Below are 22754 nucleotides of genomic sequence, written 5' to 3'. Positions count from 1 at the left end.
ATTTCCTTCAAAATTTGTCTATAAATCCAACGAAATCTCAAATATGCTTTAAGCAGGATTATTTAGAAGTTAAAGAAAATCAGAGCTGATTTTAAATTGTTTTTTAAAATGCAAAGGACCAAGAATAACCAATGGGGGGGAGTGAGAAGACATTAATAACCTGGCTTAAAAAAAACATTTACCAAAGATAAATACAGATCAGGTAAACAACGTAAATTGACCTATAACCCCTAAAGAAATAGAAGCAGTTATGAAAATTCTCCCAACCCCCAAAACAAAAAACATTTTGTGGTTTTAGCACAAAATTCTTTCAGACATTAAAAGAAGAACCAATACCAACACTTCTCAAATTATTCCACAAAATACAAACAGAAGGAACATTGCCAAACTCATTCTATAAGACCACAAACACCCTGACACTCAAGCCACACAAAGACTCAATAAAGAAAGAGAAGAACTTCAGACCAACATCCCTATGAATAGTGATGCAAAAATATTCAATAAAATACTCACAAACCCAATCCAAGAACACATCAGAAACATCATCCTTCATGATCAAGTACGCTTCATCCCAGAGATGCAGAGACGGTTCATCTTATGAAAATCTGTCAATGTAATCCACCATATGAGGAAACTGAAAGGAAGAAAAAAAAATACATGATCACCTCATTAGATGATGAAGAAGACTTTGGTAAAATCCAACCCTCCTTCATGTCAAAAGTCTCGGACTGATCAGGGATACAAAGCACATACCTAACCACAATAAAGACAATCTACAGCAAGTCAATAGCCAACATCAAATTAAATGGAAAGAAACTTAAAGCAATTCAACTGAAAAAAGGAACAATACCCACTCTCTTCACATCTATTGACTATAGCACCTGAAAACCTAGCTAGAGTAATAAAACAACTAAAAGAAATCAAGGGATACAATTTGGAAATAAAGAAGTCAAAGTATCACTACTTGCAGATGATATGATAATATACATAAGTGACCCCAAAAATTCTACCAGAAAACTTCTGCAGCTGATAAACACCTTTAGCAAAGTGGCTGGTTACAAAATCAACTAAAAAAATCAGTAGTCCTCTGTACACAAACTAAAAATGGGATGATAAAAGAAATTAGGAAACAACACCCTTCACAATAGCCACAAATAATATGAAATATCTTAGTGTAATGCAAGAGAAAGACCTATATAACAAGAACTTCAAGTATTTGAAGAAAGAAACTGAAGAAGATAATACAAGATGGAAAGACCTCTCATGTTCATGGACCAGTAGGATTAACTATATAAAGGGCAATTTTACTGAAAGCAATCCAGAGAATCAATGCAATACCCATCAGATCGCCAACACAATGTTTTTACAGACCTTGTAATACTCAACTTCATATGAAAAAAAAAAAACATGATAGCTTTTTTAAAAATCCTGTACAATAAAGAACTTCTAGAGGTATCACCATCCCTGATTTCAAGCTGTACCAAAGAGCAATAGTAACAAAAACTAGATGGTATTGGCATAAAAATGGACAGGTTGATCAATGGAATTGAATCAAAGACTCAGAAATAAATCCATGCACTTATGGACACTTCATTTTTTGGAAGAAAAAAAAAGTCAAAACCATACAATGGGGAACAGGCAGCATATTTATCAAGTGTTGCTGCTCTAACTGGATGTCTACATATAGAAGAGTGCAAGTAGATCCATATTTAACACCCTGCACAAAACTCAAGTCAAAGTGGATTAAAGACCTCAACATAAAATCAGACACACTAAATATGATAGAAGAAAAAGTGGGGAGGAACCTTGAACTTACTGGCACAGGAGACAACTTTCTGAACAGAATACCAACAGCTTAGGCTCTAAGAGCAACAGTTAATAAATGGGGCCTCACTATACTGAAAAGCTTCTGTAAGGCAAAGGACTTCATCAAAAGGATAAAAAGGCAGTCTACAGGCTGGGAAAATATCTTCACAAACCCTACATGCAACAGAGGACTAATATCGAAAATATCTAAAGAACTCAAGAAATTAGACATCAACAAACTGAATAACCGAATTGTAAAATGGGGTACAGATCTAAACAGGGAATTCCTGACAGAAGAATCTCTAATGGCTAAGAAACACTTAAAGAAATGTTCGGCATCCTTAATCACCAGGGAATTGCAATTCAAAATGACTCTGAGATTCTATCTTATACCTGTCAGAATGGCTAAGATCAAAAACTCAACTGACAGCACGTGCTGGGAGGTTGTGGAGCAAGGAGAACACTCTTCCATTGCTTGTGTGGAAGTTCAAACTTGTACAACCACTTTGAAAATCAATCTGGCAACTTCTCAAAAAAAATGGGGAATAGTTCTACCTCAAGACACAACTCCACTACTCCTGGGCATATACCCAAAATATCCTCCACCATACCACAAGGACACTTGCTCAACTATGTTCATAGCAGCTTTATTCATAATAGCCAGAAACTAGAAACAACCTGGATGTCCCTCAACCAAAAAAAGAAAAAAAAGAATAGATAAAGAAAATGTAGTACATTTACACAATGGATTACAACTCAACTATTAAAAGCAGCATCAATAAATTTGCAGGCAAACTGATGGGACTAGAAAATATTCTGAGTGAGGTAAGCTAGATCCAGAAAGACAAACATGGTATGTACTCACTTATAAGTGGATATTAGACTTAAAGTGCAGGATATTAGATATTAGTGGATATAAAGTGGATATTAGACTATTAAGTGCAGAGAGGACTGACAGAGACAAAACTGTGAGAAAGAACTAAAATTGGTGGTAGGGGAGCAGCTCTGGGATTAGCCAGGACAAGGGAACAATTAACCTAGGACAAGGGAACAATCCCAGGAATCTATAAGGGTGACCCTAGCTAAGACTCCTAGCAACAGAGATATGGAACCTGAAATGGCCAGCTCTGAACCATGCAAGACTACCATGGAAGAATGGAGACCCCCATCCCACCCACAAAACCTTAGACCCCAAATTTGTCCTATCTATAACATGCACAAGGATAAAGATGGAACAAAAATTAAGGGAATGACCAACCAATGACTGAACCAACTTGAGACCCATCCTATGAGAGAGAGCCAACCCCTGACACTATTACCATATTCTGTTACATAAAGAAGAGCCTAGCATAACTGTCTTCTGAGAAGCTTCACATAGCAACCGATAAAAACAGATGCAGATGTTGGAAAGGATGTGGAGAAAGGCAAACCCTCCTCCATTACTAGGTAGGAATGTAAACTTGTACAACCACTTTGGAAATCAGTCTGGCATTTTCTCAGACAATTAGAAGAGTGTTTCCTCAAGATCCAGCTATACCACTCCTAGGCATATATCCAAAATATGCTCAAGTACACAACAAGGACATTTGCTCAACCATGTTCATAGCAGCTTTATTCATAATAGGCAGAACTTGGAAACAATCCAGATGTCCCTCAACAGAGGAATGGATACAGAAATTGTGCAAAGAGCAACAGAGCAACAGGACCAAAAAATCTGGGCCCAAGGGTCTTTTCTGAGACTGATACTCCAACCAAGGACCATTTATGGATATAACCTAGAATCCCTGCTCAGATGTAACCCATGGCAGCTCAGTATACAAGTGGGTTTCCTAGTAAAGGGAACAGGGACTGTCTGACATGAACTCAGTGGCTGTCTCTTTTTTATTACCTCCCCCTCAAGGAAGAGCAGTCTTGCCAGCCACAGAGGAAAACAATGCAGCCAGTCCTGATGAGACCTGATAACCTAGGATCAGATGGAAGGGGAGGAGGACCTCCCCTATCACTGGACTTGGAGAGGGGCTTGGGAGGAGATGAGGGACAAAGGGTAAGATTGGGAGGGAATGAGGGATGGGGCTACAGCTGGGATACAAAATGAATAAACAGTAATTAATATAGAAAAATAAAAATTTAATTAAAAAATTAACTTTTTGTTATATCTTAAAAAAAAAAGACACATAGTTCCACAGCCAAGATGGAGCTTAGTGATTATTTAGTGATTACACAAGATTACTCTTGTGAAAGAGAGGGATGAAGGATTGAAGAAGCCAGAGAGGTCAAGGATACCACAAAAAATCAACTAACCTGGGCCTATTGAGGCTCACAGAGACTGAACCACCAACCAAAGAGGATGCATAGGACAGACTTAAGCCCCCTACACATATGTAACAGATGTGCAGCTTGCTCTTCATGAGTATCCCCTAACAAGTGGAGCAGGGCCTTTCTCTGACTCTGTTGCCCACCTTTGAATCCCTTTCCCTTACCTGGGCTACAGTGTGTAGCATCAATAGAAGATATGCCTAGTCCTACCACATCTTGATATGGCAAAGCTGGTTGGTATACATGTGAGGAACCCCCTCCTTTGAAGAGAAAGGGAGAAGGAAATGGGGGTATGAGGTGAGATGGAGGTGCTAGGAGAGGAGGGAGGATTGGATGTAAAATAAACTAATTAATGAAAAATTTATATAATGATAATTATTCTTATATTTTTATTATCTTATTATGTATCTATATTATATTATTATACAATTATTATTATTATTTATATTTATATTTATCAGTTTATATTTTATATTAATTTTTATATTTATATATTATTATGATAAAATTATTTTTATAAAGCAATAATTAAGAAAATATACATTTAATAAGATAATGGTCACATTGAATCAATAGAAAATAACAAAATCTCAAAAAAGACCAATACATGTATTAAACAATGCAAAGACAATTAAGTGGGAAAAAAGAAAATGTCTTTAAGAATTTTTATAATATAAATAATGTAAAAAATCCATAGATGTATACTTTTCAAAATATAAGGACAAATTAATGAAAAAATAAATATTATTCTTAAGACAAATGCAATAATGGGAATGGAGAAGAAAGCTTATATAACCTCAGTATGGAAAAGATTCTTAGACAGGACTCAAAAATATACATTCAGTAGTGCAATAAAAACACATAATTTTTTAAAAATGAAAACAGCAAAGAGTTATGTCTTAAAGGAAGACCTAAAATGCCCACTAGAAAAATAAAAGTTTTACACTATTACTTCTCATGGAAATAAAAATTAAAACTGCAGTGAGCTACTACTATACACCCATTACAATGTCTAAAATGAAAAAGAAAGAAAGGAAGAAAGAAAGAAGGAAGGAAGGAAGGAAGGAAGGAAGGAAGGAAGGAAGGAAGGAAAGAGGGAGGGAGGGAAGAGGGAGGAAAGAAGGAAGAAGGGAGGGAGGAAGGAAGGATGGAGGAAGGGAGGGAGGAAGGAAAAAAAGAAAGAAAGAAAGAAAGAAAGAAAGAAAGAAAGAAAGAAAGAAAGAAAGAAAGAAAGAAAGGAAAGAAAGAAAGAAAGAAAGAAAGAAAGAAAGATGGCTGCCAAATGCTGGTGAAAACACAAAGCCACCAGAACTTACATGTGTGACTAGTAGAAATATAAATGATAAAATTATTTTAGATACCATTTACAGAGTTTTTTAAGCTTTTAAGAAAGTTAAGCATCTGCCCATGATTCAGAAATACCATAGTGAAGCATTCATTCAGGAAAAAATTTAGAAATGTGTCCATAAAGTTCCTTGTAACCAAATGTTCACAGGAATGTCATTCATAACAATGTGAACTGGAAATATCTAGGGGTCTTCAAAAGAGATCTGGAGCATGGTTGAACTGATCCCTAAGAAATGCTATCAATGTTGCTAAATCTCTGAAGTATTTTCTTGAATGAGAAAAGCCAGATAAACCTACCAAAGTTTTTTTACAGTATGATTCTATTTAGGTGAGATTCTAGAACTGGTTGAATTACTATTTATAAAAGAAAATGAGTGAGTGATTTTTCTGAAGATAAAGCATGGTGTGTTTTTTGTTTGTTTGTTTTTTATTGTTTTGTTTTTGTTTTTAAGTCACCAGAACTTCTTCCCAGGATGACAGTGATGGCCCATGCCTTAAAATGCATGACCTATATGAGTGGAGGCATTTCTGGAGACAGTTTTTGAGATGTCTGAGATCTGAGTGCTTCACTGTTAGAAAATTATAACATGATTTCAAGTCTAAACATCTCCATTATTTGTGACAGAAGAGGTTCTGATATGTTAGCAAACAGCTTCAAAATCTTAACATAATGAGACCTTATTTCTTATTCAAAGTATACTACAAAACCAGGCCTTGTAGCACACACGTATAATCTCAGAACTCCAGAAGATGAGGCAGAAGGATTATCATGAATTCAAAACCAGTCTGGGATATATGGTGCAATTCTTGGTAAACCACAAAACAGGCTAGAAATGGTGGCTCAAGCCTTTGATACCAGCACTCAGGAGCAAAGACAGGCTAATAACCTTGAATTAGAGGCCAGTCTAGTTTACATAGCAAGTCCTAGGTCAGCAAGGGCTACATTATGAGATCCTATCTCAATTTTTTTAATTAGTTGATAAAGAAGTATAATTCATATTACTGATTCTTTTCCCTGTGCTGTGATTTGAGTGGTGACCATTCTTCCCACATCTGGACCTTATCACAGAGCTCCCTCCAGTCTTTTTGCCAGAAGAAAGATCAGTGGACTTCGCAGGGATTTCAAACCACCTCTCCGCATGTATCATATTCTGCTGTCCAGGATCAATCATGTTCCTCGCTAAATACCAAGATGCAGGGAGCATAGACAAAGCCGGTGACAGAAGACGACATGACCCTGGGAAACATAAAGGGCCTGCTGTGACTCTGTTCTTAGGGATCTTCCATTTTTGTAAAGAAGAACCAATATTCCCATGATCCCTGTGATCAGATCAGGCTGCTGTAAACAAAGGCTCCTTTTCTACCAAGGGAGGAAAATGGATTTCTTTGTTTCCTTGCTTCCACTATGACTGAGCTAATATATCCTGGTAGACACAAGGGGAAATTCTGTAAATGTATCTGAAGAAAAGGCAGCAACAGGAAAACAAAGTGAAATTAGTTTATGAAGTTAGAGAAGACACACATCCAAGTTCATCAGAAGGAGAATGTAGTTGGAGAAGGTAGCCCTGAGGAACAAAAAGGGACAAATGACTGACAGACCAATCTGGCCAAAAATAAATATGATTGGGGGCAATGGGCATGCTGGGCTCATGCTGCCATGGAAACCTAGGGATCATGAAAGACAACAGGGCTGTGAATCTGGTTTAGGATGACAGTTTCTTATTTGCTAAAAATATTTATCATTATGAGTCTGATTGCACCAAAAGCTTCACTGTAACTAAACAGAGAAGAAAAGGTTAAAAGAAGAGGGGAGATTAAAAAAACTTTTGAAATTACCATTTACTTGTGAAATTTGCACAAAAGGATTCAACTACCACAAAAATTAGAAGAGGAGAAGTATGTTTGGTGGATCAAACAGATGAGATCTCAGGAGCTCTACTTTTAAAATGCCTAGAAGACACTGCTGACTGGAGGCTGAAATTTGGAAAGAAAAGCTGATGGTCTCTCTAAACCAATACATGGAGCTTTCTGACTATGTAAGCACCTTTAAAATCCACTCCTATTGGGAGCAGTCAGAATTCATATTATACAACTGTCCTCACAAATTGTTCAAAGGTTACCTCTTGTCCAGTAGACAAGGACTGAGGTTGCATTAGCCTACCTCAGAGAGGGAACACAGAAAATTAATATCCCTGAAGAGTTTCCATCCACTTGGGAAAGGAGATGGAGTTTGATTGCAGACCACATCTTGCTATCATCAGTGCTGTTGATCTAGTCTCTCAGTCTCGAAAATCGCAGGAGAATGGTTTCAGTGTACCAAGGAGAGACTGTCAGCTGTGGACCTGAGGATTGATGTGGTTTGTTTAAGTGTGTTCAACCAAAAACAGTTTGAGGAGGCCAAATCTATCCTTTCAGGTTTGGGTGATGTAACAGAAACATTCCACTTAGAACCTTGACTAATATGCTTTTCCTGTTCTGGGTGAAACAGACAAACTCTCCAGTTGGTGTAGGGGAGTTAGGCAATGTGGATCATGACTGTAATGGTAGCAACTGGGAAACAGAAGCTGAAAGATTGTAGCAAGTTGCAAACCAGCCAGGGCTACATAGTGAGACACTTTCTCAAAGTAAAAATAAATAAATAAAGTGGACTTGGAGAGTTGGAGAGGTGGCTCAGTGGTTGAGAGCATTTATTTTTATTTATGCTTCCTTCAGAGGACCTGAGTTTGACTCCTACCACCCACATCAGACAGCTGACCAACTGCTTATAACTCTAGTTCCAGGGGATATGATGCTTTCTTCCGATCCCTTTACTTACCCAAGTACACACACACACACACACACACACACACACACACACACACACACTTTTAATCCCAGTCCTCAGGAGGCAAAGGCAAATGGATCTTAATGAATCTGAAACCAGCCTGATCTACATGAGAGTTCTAGCTCAAAGCTACATAGTAAATCCCTATCCCAAAAGGGGTGGGGGAAGATAGTTTATTTGTATATTTGTGCCCTACCAGTGTGCAGTTCCTGTGAAAGCTAGAAGATGGTGTAGGAATCCTCTGGAACTGGAGTCACAAAGCCTTATGAACCACTGTGTGCATGCTGACAACCAAACCTGGGTCCTCTGCAAGAACAGCAAGTGCTTTTAACCATGGAATCGCCTCTCTAGCCCCGTTTTTAAAAATGTATTTATTTATTCAGTTTACATCTTAATTGTAGCCTCCTTCTCGTCTCCCAGACCGCCCCCCTCACATACCCCTTGTCCCCATTCTCTCCTCTTCTTCTCAGAGAAGGAAGAGGTCCCTCATGGGTACCAACATGCCTTGGCATGTTAAATCGCTGCAAAAGTAAGTGCATCCTCTCCCACTGAGGCCAGACAAGGCAGACCAGAAACAGGATCCAAAGGCAGGCATTGGAGTAAATGAAGTCCCTGCTCCAGTTGTTAGGGGATCCACATAAAGACCAAGCTGTGCATCTACATATGTGAACAGGGACCTAGGACCAGTCCGTACATGCTCTTTAGTTGGTGGTTCAGTCTCTGTGAGTCCCCATGGGCCCAGGTTAGCTGATTCTGTAGGTTTTCTGATGGAGTCCTTGATCTCTCCAGCTCCCTCAATTGTTCCATCAATTGTGGGTCTCTGCATTTGTTTCCATCAGATGCTGGGTGAATTTTCTCAGAGGAGTTATGCTAGGCTCTTGTCTGTAAGCAAAGCAGAGTAATAACATCAGAAATTGGTTCTCTCCAGTGGAGTGGGTCTCAAGTTGGGGCAGTCATTGGTTGGTCATTCCCTCAATCTTTGTTCCATCTTTATCCCTGCACATCTTGTAGGCAGAACAAATTTTGGGTGGAAGGTTTTGTGTGTAGATTGGGGTCCTCATCCCTCCACTGGAAGTCCTACCTGGCTACAGGAAGTGGCCATTTCAGACTCCATATCCCCTGATGCTAGAAGTCTCAGCTTGGTTGACCCCCACAGACTTCCTGGGGCCTTTCCTATCCAGGTCTCTGACAAATTCCAGAGATGTACCCCACCTTCAATTTCCTATCTCTTACCATCCCCTCTCTCCCCTGCTCTCCCTACTACTAGTCCCCAATCCTGATCCCCTCTCCATTCCCTCTCCTACCCAGATCTCTTCCTCTATCCACCTCCAATGCCTATTTTATTTCCCCTTCTGAGTAATATTCAAGCATCATCCCTTAATTTCTCCTTGTAACTTAGCTTTTTTGTGTCTATTTATTGTAGCATGGTTATCCTGTACTTTATATCTAGCCCCATTTTTAATAAATCTCAGCACCTGTGTTCAATGGGAATTTGGGGTGTATTCCCAGTATGCATGCAAAAGGACCTGAGCTTCATCCCCAGCAGAAGGAAAGACAGAAAAAAGAAAGGAAAGATGGAAAGAGAGAAAGAAGAAAGTAGAAGGAAAAGCACCAGAAAACAACTAAAAGCCATGATCAACTAGAGGAGATATGGCCTCAAAACCAAGCAAAACTGACATGATTGTTTCTCCCAAGGGTCCTACTAAGTGTATAGACCAAAGAGCATATGGATGAAGTCCACGAGGACCTGCCTTAGATGAAGCTGACAGAACACAGCTGAACATTAACTGGGGAGAGGAGTCTCAGAATGTGGAAGCATCTACATCCAGTATTCTCATGCCTATGTGCAGTTTACTAAGAAACTTCGGATATTCCCAAAACTTCATGACTGTGACTATATGCCCACAAAGCAGATAACAGCAGCTGGAGGCTGAAACAGCTAAGTGTCAGAGACAGTGAGTTCTTCAGAGACAGAGTCTGACCTGAAAATCTTATTAAGCCAGTAGAGTCTGCACAATACCTTGAGCTATCTAATTCAAACTTTATAAAGACCAAAGCTTAGGAGCAAAAATTATATAATATGCCCCCAGGGAAAAGCCCAAATAAGAAGAATAAACTAACAAAAGCTAAACTCATGTCTGGAATCAAAAGCCAAATTCCATGTCTGGAATCCTGGCACTGGAGCTATTGGGGCACAATGATTGAGAACTTGAGGCAAGCTTGGGCATGTAGCTAGTTTGAGACCAGCTTGGAATACATAGCAAAACTCTGTTCTAAAAACAAACCAGAGGCCAGACTGTAGAAACTTAGTCATGGATCACCACCTTAAACGTAGCCTTGGAATCTGGAATACGGGTATGGAGAGAGGCATAGACAAATAAAGAGGAAGAAAGGAAGGAAAGAAGGGAAAAGGGAAGGGAAGAAGGGAAGGGAAGAAAAAAGAAAACAAACAAGGATTGGAGATTTAGTTCATTTGTAGATTACTAACCGAGCATGCATAAAGTACTGGATTTGACCCCCCACCACTAGGGGTCAGGAGAGGCTAGCACCAAGCCTCCCTAAAACAAAGGTCATTCTGCATTGTAGTACTTTTCAGTTTGCTATGACAAAATAGCCTACAAAAACAACTTTTAAAAAGGAAGAGTTTGTTTCAATTCACGGTTTAAGACTACAGACTACCAAACTGGTCGGTGGTGCCACACAGCATGAACCCCAGCATTCACAGGCAGGTGAATCCCCGAGTTCAAGGCCAGCCTGGCCTAGGTCTACAGAGTAAGTTCCTGGATAGCCAGGGATACAGGGAGAAATCCTATCTCCAAAGAGTGCGGAGTACCAACTATGGTGAGGAGTTGAAGTAGTTATATTGTGCCTATGGTAAGGAATTAGAGAGATGCATCTAGCCATAAACTTGGTAGCTTATAAGAAAGAGAAATTCATTTATCACAGTTGCAGAGACTGGGAAGTTTACTATCAAGAGTGTTGCAATTTCTTCCTCTGGTGAGAGTCCACCCATTTTATAGATGGATGTCCTATCGATATCTTCCTATGAGAAATGGGCAGGCAAGTCTTCTGAGACCTGTTTTTTTTTTTTTTTCTAAGAATGCTAACCCTATTTATGAGGTTCTACCTTCATGATTTAACAATTTCTCATCCCCAAGTTTAACAATTTAACAAATTTCCATCCTCAAATTCCTTAACAGTGGGGCTTAGAACTAACATAGGAATTTTTGGAAAGCATAAATACTACACCTACAACACCATCGAGTTAAATTTTCTATTGTGCTTTTTTTTTTTTAAGTTAGACCCTTCACACCCACACCTCCTCTTTCTAACAGGATATCATGTATTTCCAGCTGGCCTTGAACTCACTATAGAGCAGAGGGTGACCTTGGATGTCTTCTTTTCTACCTAAAGGAATTAAGACAAATATGCTTAAAGGCCAGTTGAAGAAGAGAAAGCCAGCAAACTTGAAGACAAAACAGCAGAAATTATCTTGAACTGCTGAAGCTAAGAAAGAAGGAAAAGATTAATTTTTATGGAGTCTCACCAAGCTGAGACAACAGTTAGACAGCTCAAGACATGTTGTCTTAGTCAGGGTTACTATGCTGTGATAAAACACTATGACCAAAAGCAAGCTGGGAAGGAAAGTGTCTCACACTTCCATATCATAGTCCTTCACTGAAGGAAGCCAGGGCAGGAACCTGGAAGCAGGAGTTGATGCAGAGGCCATGGAGGGGTGTTCCCCATGGTTTGCTCAGCCGATTTTCTTCTAGATCCCAGGATGACCAGCCCAGGGATGGCACAGCCCACAATGGACTAGGCCCTCCCCAATCAATCCCTAATTTTAAAAAAATGTCCTATAGGCTTGCCTACAGCCTGCCTTAAGGAAGTATTTTCACAACAGAGACAAGACTCCCTTCTCTGACCCTAATTTGTTTATCAAGCTGGCAAAAAACTAGCCAGAACACTTGTGATTTAGAATCTATGAGAGGCTACACTGTAAGAATACAGCTATTTTTCTAAATGTGATGGAAAAACAACAACAGCATTTTTTTTAAACCCATAAACTCTGGAACTTTTAAGAACAGTAATGACAAAGAGAACCACATTTGGCCATATCACACTCAAAGTCTTGAAAACTAAAGGGAAAAATCTTTAAACCAAATTTCTCATCTGAAATAATAAAGAACACAGGACGGTCAAATCAATACACTGAAGATAATGAAAGGAAGCATCTATGGTGAGGTCTACACTGGCAAAAATATCCATCAAAAGCAAGAGTAAAATAAAGATATTTGTAGATTGATGAAGGGACAAAATGTGACGACTAGTCAATAAATGCTAAAGAGAAATGAAACCAGACGGAAACTGAGATCTGCAAAAACTGAATGTAAACACGTAAGTAAATATAAAAGAGTATTTTGTTTTGTTCTTTAAAAAAGCAACCGCATGAACTGATAAGAGCTGATGCTATCATATAAGAAAGTCACTCACCCATGAATGGGGCTTTCTGCTACTGCTATACCCTAAAACAGAATTGTCTGCTTAGTGTTGCTTGGACGAATGCCTTGATAAGGACACAGACTCTTTGGAAATGTGTTTGGAAACCTCACTTTCTGAAAGCATAAAACAAACTGTTTAGGAGTAGAAAGTGGCTCAGTGGTTAACAGAACGTACTGATCTTCCAGAGGACTTGAGTTCAGTTCCCAGCAACCACGCAAAACAGCTAATAAACATCTGTGACACTAGTTCTAGAACATCCCTTGCCTTCTCTTCTTCCCTGGCAGTGAACATCCACCACAAACACACACACACAACATATCACAAATAAATAAATAAATAAATAAATGATTTTTTTTTTTAAAGATGAATAAATCTTTCTGTTCAAAAAAAATAGTTGAAGGATGCTTTAAGTGCTGGGGGTGGGAAGCACAATCCCTCTAAGACAGTATAATGAGAAGTGACCAAAAGGCAGGTATTGTGTAAGGCTCACACACTAGAGGCCATCTGTATGACACTGCACTCAGTGGTGAGTCTATGGCAAGGGCTTGAGACTGGAGTAAATCACAAGGATTGACCCAAGATACTTTCCTTGGGAGTTTTTAGTATCGATTACAAGGGGTTAGTCACTCAACAATCATTACATAACTGCAACTGTGTGGTAAGTGCACTTCCGAGGTGAAGACTTAAAATCACCATCATCCAGTTCTCACAGAGCTGTAGGAGAAACAGAAATACAAATGACGATATTAGTCTGACATAACTTTGATGTTAGTAAAAAGAAACATTGGAATAGAGAAAGTGAAGGCTTACTATGAGCTGAGCCAGGTGTTTGTTGTGTGTTCATTTACCAATCATGATAGGCCCCTAAGAAGAACTGCTGGCATCCATGTCTTTATCAGTGAAGAAACAGAGGTCTCTGTCTCAGTAGGGATTACGTGGTGTTGCTGGAATTAGAACTAGGGCTTGACTCTGAGGTTCAGCTGTCAGTAGTTGCCATCAGGACCTTAAGAGAAATGTATTGAGTAAGGGGCTCTAAGGATGGTGCCTGCTGCTTCCAAGGGAATCAAGTAAACCTCCACGGAGAAGGTATGGAAATCAAACAACCGGCACGCACTCATACACACTGGAATTCTACAAAGAAGGATTATGATCTCAGGGGCACCAGGGCATCCAAAACAAGTGTGTCCTTTTCAATAAGAAGTGGTGGTTGGGGATCGCTGGGTTTGTTGCTGGACAGCACGGGATCTCAGGATCCCTATTAGATCCCCTTTAGGGGTTCATGTTAGACAAGCCCTAAAGAGATCCTTGTTCAACTTTACCTAGAGTCTGATAGTTCCTGAGGAAACGCGGCGCAATACATAAGAATGAAAACAAGAGTTGGTCCTTTCCCTTGAGTGGAGCCACTGTGAATAAAGAGGCAAAGGCACTTTGCTTTCCTGCTGCGAAAACATGAGATTTGTGGGATTCGAATAAACTTATCCAATGGAGGCCTAGGTTGACATGGCTTTATATTTTCTTTACTAGCAGAAACAACTTTAGATAAGTATAAAAAAAGCACTTCAGCAAAGCAAACTGGCAAAATCTAGACCACCTCTCTGTCTGTCCTGTGAAGCCTCTTTGTCCTTTGTGCCTCTGTGAAGCCATCATGCTAATTTCTGATTACAAGGCTTTCATATGGAAAATCTCAGTTACCAGGCAACTACCTGAGAGTTTCCATATTCCCAATCAGGTAAGCATCATGTCTTATCTGTACTGGTACATTTAAAGCAAACAAAAAGATTCTAACTACTTCTCATGAATGTGCACACGTCTGTGCCCTTCCACCCTCATATCTGTGCCACAGCCTCCAAAGTGACTTGCTGGCTTTGAATTCCTTCACCACTTGCTCACTCCCGTTTGCTTCCAAATCAGTTATAAAGTGATTTCCATCTTCTGTCTCAAATGCTTCAGTGCACAGGGTAGAGTCTCTGATATGACATGCAAGGCCATTGGTTGTCTCCCTCCTCCTGCCCGGCCCCACCACCCATATTTCTCTCTGTCCACAGTTAAGCACACGTGCCTCCTGTTAGTTCCCTGTGCATATACTCTAGTTTGCATTCCGCTGCTGTGATAAACACCGATGACAAAAGAAACCTGAGAAAGAAGAGGTTTATTTCATCTTACAGATTATCGTCCATCACTCAGGTGATTCAGGGGAAGTACTAAAGAGTCTGGAGGCAGGAAATGAAATAGAGACTATGAAGGAATGTTGCTTACTAGCTTGCTCCAGAGCTCAACTTCAGCTACTTTTATTTTACTGCCCTGACTCACCTGCCTAGGTACAGTGCTGACTACAGTGGCTAGGCCCTCCCATATCAGCCATCAAGGAGTAGTTAAGACAATCCCTTACAGACATGTTCACAGGCCAGTTTATTCTGGGAAATTACTCAACTCATGTTCTTTTCCCAGCTGTATCAAGTTAACGATAAAAACTAACCAGTCTACCGCATCTCCAGCCAGGCAGAAATTTTCCAAAACCTCTTCAAGCAGCTAGCACTCATCACCAGTGTAGCCCATGAGTGATATAAAAGGAAGCATCATCAGAAGCCACCATGAGCTCCTGGGAAACGCTGCTGTGAGCCAGGAATTCTTTTCTGAGTGTGTCTTAGCCAGTGTTTCCTGTTTACAGACTTTCGGGAAAACCATGGAAGACAATTTTTCACAAATTCTTGGACCAAGTAAGGAATGTAGCTAAGTCTTATTGGATACCAGCAGTGGGATGCTCAGCTACAACCCTTTCTGAACTTCTATCCTTTGGTGTTTTGAATAAAAATTTCTCCATAGGCTCATAGATTTGAATGTTTGGTTAGCAGGGAGTGGCACTATTTGAAAGAATTAGGAGGTATAGCCTTGTTGGAGGAAGTGTGTCACTGGGGGTGGTTTTGAGGTTTCAAAACACTTATCCAAACCCAGAGTTGCTTGCTCTTTGTTCCTGCTGCCTGCAGATCAGGATGTAGAACCCTCAGCTCCTTCCAAAGCGCAATGTCTGGCTGCACACCACCATGCTTCCAGCCATAATGATAATGGACTAAACCTCTGAAACTGTAAGCAAGCCCCAATTAAATGCTTTCTTTTATAAGAGTTGCTGTCCACACCATTAGCACACTGGCTAAGACACACCCCGAGAAGACAATGGCATGTCAGTGAAGTGATGTCACTAAGGGGACATCAAAGAAAAACAAACGCATGGGATAATTAAAAGACCTCCATGGAAAGGAGGTCCTTGTTCAAGTGAGTAAGTGGATATTTTTCTTTATTTTTTTGATATCTTTGACCCTTTAAAATGCCAGTGGTCAGTGTGACTGCCTGAGAGAGCTCCCATTCACAGCATTCTCCTGATTTATTGACAGAATCCTTTCCAGTTTCAGGGAGACATCTCTTTGCATGGCATTTCCCCAAATACACCCTAAGAAACATACTTATAGATCGTGAATGTACCAGACCCTAGCAGACCAATTATGGAAGAAGCCCAAGGGGGCAAAAGCTGACTCTAGGGTGATTTCAAGACAGGTTGTTATGGAGAGTGCTATCTGAGCAGCATCCTGCAGCACATAACAAAAGCCCAGGCTGTAGGAATCTGTATGCTCTGTGCTATCAGTACGAAATGCTGGGGGCGGGGTACATACAGAGAGAGCAAACAGGCACATCTGCATGAGACAGAGCAGGAAGGTTCTTTTGAGCTAGGCACGGGGCTTAAGATTCATTATTATTTTGTCTCACTGATATCTTTAATTGCTTATGACAATCATGCATCCATTCCTACATCCAGTAACTTTACCAACATGGAGTGACTGAGAGGCGTTCTACCCCATCTTGGTGAAAGGGGAGGGTAGTTTAGAGTGAATTCATAGAAGATCAGACTCCAGTCACTGAAAATACACAAGCTCCACAGACCCATACACCACCTCTAAGGCTGCTCCACCGTGGCCACCACCACCTTGCTCTTCAAGTGCTGAATGGGAAGGAAAGAGCTTTACATCTTCAAGCATCCTGGGGCCTGGGATGGGCAGACAGGGCTACCATAGACTGTTACATCAGCTGCAGCAAAATTAATGGCAGGGATCATTGTCACTGAGGGGCTGACCTGTTGAAATAATTGAAAGGAGACTTGCCTGAGAGACAAATCCTGGGAAGGCAGAAGTGAAAACAAAGCTTGAAGATAAATAGTACTGGCAGCAACCGCTTTTAATGACTTCAGCCCAGGGATGTGAAGATGACAGGCACTCACAGCAGAAAAGGCTGGTGATTTACAGAATGCATGCCAGGAGGGCCCAGGCTGATGGTACAGATGTGTTCATAAACCAGGGTGGATAATCTATCAGGGAAGGATACTGTCTTTTCAAAATGAATGTTAGAACAGAATAAGTCATCACGGGCAATAGACCTTCTCTAGATGACCACCAACAGATCTACCTGATGGCCAGCCATGGTATCTCTCTCTGCTTCTGAATCAGCCTCAGGTGAGACAAGCTGGCAATGGCAAGGGAAATGAGGAGAGTGTTTTACATGTGCAGTGACCCCAACAGGCTCATGTTTGAACTCTTAGTCCCTAGATTGTGGAGGCTTTGGAAACTTTGAGGGCAGGAAGCCAGGCTGGGGGAGGTAGGCCACCAGAGGCACCTCTGGTTCCAGTCTAAGCTCTCTCTGCTTTTTGACCCATCAAAATGGGAGAAGCCTCTGTCCCAGACCTCTGCTGCCATGGGCTGACCTGCTCCCACTGCCATGACAGATTGATTCCCCTGACAACAAAAATCAGAATAAATTTTCCTTCTTTTAATTTGTTTCTGCCAGTTATTTTGTTACAGCAACAAGAAAAGTAAATGGCACAGGTATGCATTTAGTCACCCGAAGCCAAAATGGCTGCTAGTCAGTAGCAAGCACCACTATATGCATCTGTCAAGCTGTGACCTCTCTGTGGGGGGAAGGGAAGGGAGCACTTCTTCCTTCTAGGTTCTGTGAAAACCAAAACCTAGGCCCTCTCCTTATGCTCAGCCTCACTGAGGGCATATGGAGTCTTGTCTGCACGGCCTGTTTATTGAGTGTTCAAACACATGAGCCTGTGGGAGGTTCTCACATGCAAACTATAGCAATTAGTGAAAGAAGTAGCCATGTCTCTCTGTAAGAAGACCCCAGTGGAGGGAAGGATGGAACCCTGGAGAATATTCAGGCTCAAGGTCTCAGGAAGAGTGGCTGTCAAAGGCTGTCAGGAAGTTTGAATGAGATATGTTCTCCTTGGTTTCATGTACCTGAACTTGGTCTCCTGTTGTTCAAACTGTCTGAGGATGTTATGGAACTTTTAGGAAGTGAAGCCTTACTGAAGAAGTATGTCCCTGAGGATGGGCTTTGAGGTTTGACAGCCTTGCCCCACTTCCTACTCTCTATGTTTCCAGAATATGAATGAAAGTGTGATCAGCCAGCCTCCTGTTCCTGCCACTAGGACATGTTTTCCTTGTCTTGATAGGCTTATCGCTCTGGAGCCACAAGCCAAAATAAAATCTTACTTACTTAAGCTTCTTCTGATCTTGGTATTTTATCATAGTAGCAGAGGAGTAACTAATACCAGAGCTTCCACTCATCAAATTTGCCCCTACTGCTCCCTCTCCAGCAGAGGACATTACATGTTGGAGAAAAATCAGATCAGACTATGCAGGTCCTGAGCCTTAGGGGGAGTCCATGCCAGGGCCTTGGCTCCCAGACTGGGGACCAGATTAACCTGTATAGTCCAGAGACTGATGGAGTTCCTCAGTGACAGGTTCTGCTCAAATCACATCTCAGACCACAGTTAATTAGTGAACTAGAAAGTCTCTTTAATCCATCTAACCTTGACCAGTGACTTTACACAGACATAAAAGGACAAAGGCTAGGTCCAGAGCAGAAACCACTCCACAGACCTTCACCGAAAGATGTTCTTGGAGTCATATGGGAAGCGTCTCTGAACCTGAGGTCCATGACTTTCAATGACATTTAAAAATTTAAATTGAGAAAAAATTTTTGTTGTTTATATCTATGTGCACATGCACATTTGCTGAAGGTCAAAAAGGGCATCTTCCAGGAGTCTGAATTCATCCACCACATGAATCCTGGAAATTGAATTCATGTGTTCCAGGTTTTTGGCCTGCACCTTTGCCCAATAATCCATCTCACCATCCTCAAAAGCATTTTACTCTCTTAGCCATCATAAGAAGAAGAGGTTCTGTGGGGTTTCTTTTTCTGCTTCAAAAATTGATGGCTTTGGACTCTTTTAAGATAACATTTTTATTAATTTGATGAGAATTTCATATGATATATTTTGATCATAGTGATCCCCTCCCCCATCTCATTCCAGATCCACCCATCTTTCTACCTACTCAACTTTGTGTTCTCTTTCTCTAATTAATAAAACTGATGCTACCTCTTCTAGAAGCTATTAAATGTAAATAGCTCATCAGATTAATGGTGGAGCTAAGTGACCACCTACCCCCTCCATGCTGAGATTTTAGGCTTTTTACCAGCTTGAGCTTGTGCTGGTCTTGTGCGTGCTATCACAACCGCTGTGAATTCATGGGTGCATCTTGAAGTCACCCACCACTTCTAGTTATCGATAACTTACTTGAAAACTGCAGTTTATTAATTTGTTGTCCTGGACCTCAAACACAGAGCCTTCAGCATGCCAGGCAAAGTACAACTACTAAGCTATAGCTTTAACCCCCCCAAGTTATAGTTTAGAGGATTGCAGAATATAGCTACATTGCCCTGGGTTTGATCTCCAGACTGGGGAAAAGGAAGGAAAAACAAATAGCCATGTTAGCCATCACTAGTGTTGGAGGCTGTGACAACAGAACCTCCAAGCTTTGTCCTCTATCTATACAGCAACAGTGAAGCTGGAGTTACTAACTCCTGATCCAGTGTTCTGTGCTCAACCCAGCTCAGCTGCATTCTTCTCCACTCTGCTTCTGTGTTTAATATTTTTGTTCCAATGGTCCCTCAGTAATTGCTCATCACATATAGATTTCAAAGAAAACATTTCTGGCAGAATTTTTCAGTTTACTCCCCCCCCCCACACACACACACAGACATCAGGTAAAGGTCCTACCCTTTCCACTTGTCACCCACACATAAGACACTGAGCTGTAGGTGTAGCAGGCATAGTTGGACCTGGCCCCAGACCTCACGTATGCTAGCTGGCTGAGCACTTCCATCTACTCTGGATGGTTTTCCTTGCTCCTTTGCAGCTCTGTTGGGTGGACTGCAGATGCCAAAGCTCCACATATGGAGCATCCTGAACACTTGCTTTCCAAGAAAGACAGAACACCCAAGATGTTTTTCTCAGTTCAGAGTTGGCTCTCAGCCCAGACCTTGCATTCTTTTGCTGTAGGCTTCCTGCAAGTAGAGATGTTATTCTCAGGAAACCTCAGTTGTTCATTCCTCTCCACTCCCATCCTGTAGCTATAAAAAGGGCTTGATGATTGGCATCTTGGGGACATGCTAGCTTTTCAGAGCCAAATGACATTTCCTCCTGTGCTTGACCAGAGGAACGCTACCCCCTGTGTCATCGCCCTAATATTTACAAGGGGCTTCACAGCATCCACACATCTTTTTTCTGTGAGATAAATACCTCCTGGAAATCTCTCCCCTATAATCCAGACCTAAGACGCTAACTAGAGAGTCCTTCTGCTGTGTCATAAAAATATGTCCATTTGTGAGCATAGCACCAATCCATCCAGTGCACTGGGATGGCCTTGTAAAGATGAACACAGTGGAATTTTCTCCACCACACGGTGGTAACTGCCCCTCCCACCCCTCGGGTGTCTTTCTCAGAGTATGATTGGCAATCCAGACCTCCTAGATGGAATCAGGTAACCCCATTCCTGTTTTAAATGTACAGTACAAGTCTATGGGCCTTCTTAGCCTGTAAACCATAAGTTCTGCCTCCTCAGCAGACTCCACAATCTCTCCACAGGCTACAGAGACATCACAAGGTGCACCCATGAGGCTGATTAGGTATAACCACATTCCCCTTCCTCAGCTGTATTGGTATCAAATGGGGTAGAGGCTTTTTATTGTCAGGAATTTAAATTTCCCCAGGAACACATTTTGCCTGCAAATAATGGTTCAAAGATACGCTCTCCCTCTGTTTTCCAAAAGCTGGAGAGTAGACTCACACCATGCCTTGCTGGGAAGATAAGGCCAATGGCAAAGATGGAGAACCAAGGGCCCAGAAACAAGAAACAGAATGGTGACCCCTTCACCCAAGTCCCTGAGTATACAGCTCATGCCTAGTGGCTCTCTGAATAGTCATTTTGTAAACCAAATTGTCCCCCTTACACTTAAGTAACCAGATGCAGTATTTTATAGCTGATTCTAGCTTGTTGCATTGGTGATTTTTCTTGTGACAAGATGCTGGACAGAAGCTTGTTAAAAAGAGGAAAGGTTTATTTCTGGTTCACGGCTTCAGAGAAGATATTACCATTGGCTGAGTAGGAAACGTGGTAGAGCTACTCCACACCAGGCAGAGCTCCTTCACTGGCAGCCAGACCAAGAAGCATTAAACAGGCTTAGTTGCAGATGTCCGGCTGGACTATTACCATGGAGGACCAACCCCAGTAACCCTCATCCACCAGCTAGGTGTCAGGTCCCGAAGTTTCCACAATCTCTCAAAACACATGCATCCCTGGGTGGCCTTTCACATTCAAGTCATAATGTTGGTGTAACATATAATAACAAGCATTTTAAAAATAAGCGTGTTTTTCAAAATCTAGAAATTCTACTTTCAAATCTCCATCAGAGGGCCTCTTCCAGCACAGCCATCCCCACTTATCAAACTGCGTACTTGATGGTCACTGGGCATTTGTGTAGCCACCGGGTGCTCACACCCAAGGTGGGCATCTCTCCGCATCTAGGCTGCCTGCTCTTTTCTCCACATGGTATCATAGCCTGCCAATAATCCCTTTCTGGAGTCTTTCCTACTCCTCTACATCAGGCCAGCTAACACACTCAAAGAACGATTTTGCACCTCTTTCCCTCCAGGGACCTTTAAATCAAAGTCTGATCTCATGTCCCACTAAATCAATATTCTCTTCTCTAGGCTAAATTTCTAATTATTTATGTACCTGGTACACAATCATTTCTTATTTAAAACCAAATCAATAAATGGGTAGGGGGTCCCTTAAGGAAGACTAATGAATAGAAGTCCTGATTTTTCTTATCATGCTGATAAGTCTCAGAACCTCCCATGTGCATCAGACTTGTGTCCTGGGTCCTCAGCAGGTGACTTCCAGAACATCAGCTATAAATTTAGAATGAAAGGTTATGGAATAAAGCAGGCTGTCGAAGCACAGGCATATAATCACAGGAGTTTGGAAAGCTAAGGGGAAGTGGAGCATAGAGAGCCCTGAGCAGACCTTAAAACTGTTGCTGGTGGGGGTGGGAGCTGTTTCCAGTCAGGATCTTGCATGAACCTTCTGGGATTCCTTTTCTTTGTTTCCAGGTCACACAATGTTCTGCCTTATATCAGGCCCAGAAACTTGCAGCCAAAGCCAAGCAACCACAGATATACGGGCCCTGAAACTGTTGGCCTAAACAAATATTTCCTTCCTTAAGTTATTTCAGATATTTGGTCATAGTAATGCAAAGCATCTCATCTCAGTAGGTAGGCCATCTCATTTTGTAGTTCGCTGTCAGCAGTCTAGCCTCACTTCAGGGTGAACTCTTTGGTCTTTGGAGGAGAAGTCTATGAATGAGCAAACAGAACCGATATCCTGCTGGAATTATATTCTCTGATGTCATCAGAAATATGTACTCGGGGCTGGTGTGGGGGCTTGGTGTGAATGTAGTTTGTTATCAGATACCCAGCACTCACATTAAAAAACAAACAAACAGCAGGGCATATTGGCATGTGTATGTAATCCCATCAGCGGAAGGCAGAAATGGTCCTGGGGCC

At 41.2% G+C, this 22754-nt stretch overlaps 1 long non-coding RNA gene across 1 annotated transcript in view; it reads right to left on the bottom strand.

Annotated features, from left to right (window-relative positions):
• Positions 1–8651: 8651 nt before the first annotated feature.
• Positions 8652–22754, bottom strand: part of LOC132647012 (uncharacterized) — a 109716-nt gene continuing 95613 nt past the window's right edge. The window contains exon 4 of the long non-coding RNA XR_009585304.1: positions 8652–9175. This is a non-coding gene — a long non-coding RNA (uncharacterized LOC132647012). The remainder of the gene's footprint in view (positions 9176–22754) is intronic.

Source organism: Meriones unguiculatus, chromosome 14 (assembly GCF_030254825.1).
Source record: "Meriones unguiculatus strain TT.TT164.6M chromosome 14, Bangor_MerUng_6.1, whole genome shotgun sequence".
In the NCBI taxonomy this organism is placed as follows: Eukaryota; Metazoa; Chordata; class Mammalia; order Rodentia; family Muridae; genus Meriones; species Meriones unguiculatus.
This window is presented reverse-complemented; position numbering and strand designations above follow the sequence as displayed.